A 1,157-nucleotide genomic window follows, 5' to 3' on the forward strand; every position below is an offset into this window, starting at 1 on the left:
TTCTTGATCATGTCGGAATAGAATCCAGTGATTCTTTTGCGTCTGTCACTAACGCCCCACAATCGCGAGTTTGAAGCTCGTCACAGTCATTCAATCATTGAATCCTACTCAGAATATCACAGACAAGGTTTAGACCTTCCGGATTCTCTTGAATGCCGCCATCAATTCTAGCTTATACCACGAAGATTCCGGTTAAAGAACCCAAGAGATATCCACCCAATCTAAGTTAGAACGGAGGTGATTGACGGTCACACGTTCATAGGTGAGAATGATGATGAGTGTCACGGATCATCACATTCATCAAGTTGAAGAACAAGTGATATCTTGGAATAAGAACAAGCTGAATTGAATAGAAGAACAATAGTAATTGCATTAATACTCGAGGTACAGCAGAGCTCCACACCTAAATCTATGGTGTGTAGAAACTCCAGCGTTGAAAATACATAAGAACAAGGTCTAGGCATGGCCGTGAGGCCAGCCTCCCAATGATCTAAGATAGCATAAGACTAAAGATAGCTACCCCGATATCAAATACAATAGCAAAAGGTCCTACTTATAGGGAACTAGTAGCTTTAAGAATTACAAAGATGAGTAAATGACATAAAAATCCACTTCCGGGCCCACTTGGTATGTATTTGGGCTGAGCATTGAAGCATTTTCGTGTAGAGACTCATCTTGGAGTTAAACGCCAGCTTTTGTGCCAGTTTGGGCGTTTAACTCCCATTCTTGTGCCAGTTCCGGCGTTAAACGCCGGGCAGTTTTGAGCTGATTTGGAACGCCGGTTTGGGCCATCAAATCTTGGGAAAAGTATGGACTATCATATATTGCTGGAAAGCCCAGGATGTCTACTTTCCAACACCGTTGAGAACGCGCCAATTGGGCTTCTATAGCTCCAGAAAATCTACTTCGAGTGCAGGGAGGTCAGAATCCAACAGCATCTGCAGTCCTTTTCAGTCTCTGAATCAGATTTTTGCTCAGGTCCCTCAATTTCAGCCAGAAAATACCTGAAATCACAGAAAAACACACAAACTCATAGTAAAGTCTAGAAAAGTGAATTTTAATTAAAAACTAATAAAAATATACTAAAAACTAACTAAATCCTACTAAAAATATACTAAAAACAATGCCAAAAAGCGTACAAATTATCCGCTCATCAA

The sequence above is a fragment of the Arachis stenosperma genome, chromosome 10 (genome assembly GCF_014773155.1).
Source record: "Arachis stenosperma cultivar V10309 chromosome 10, arast.V10309.gnm1.PFL2, whole genome shotgun sequence".
Taxonomy (NCBI): Eukaryota; Viridiplantae; Streptophyta; class Magnoliopsida; order Fabales; family Fabaceae; genus Arachis; species Arachis stenosperma.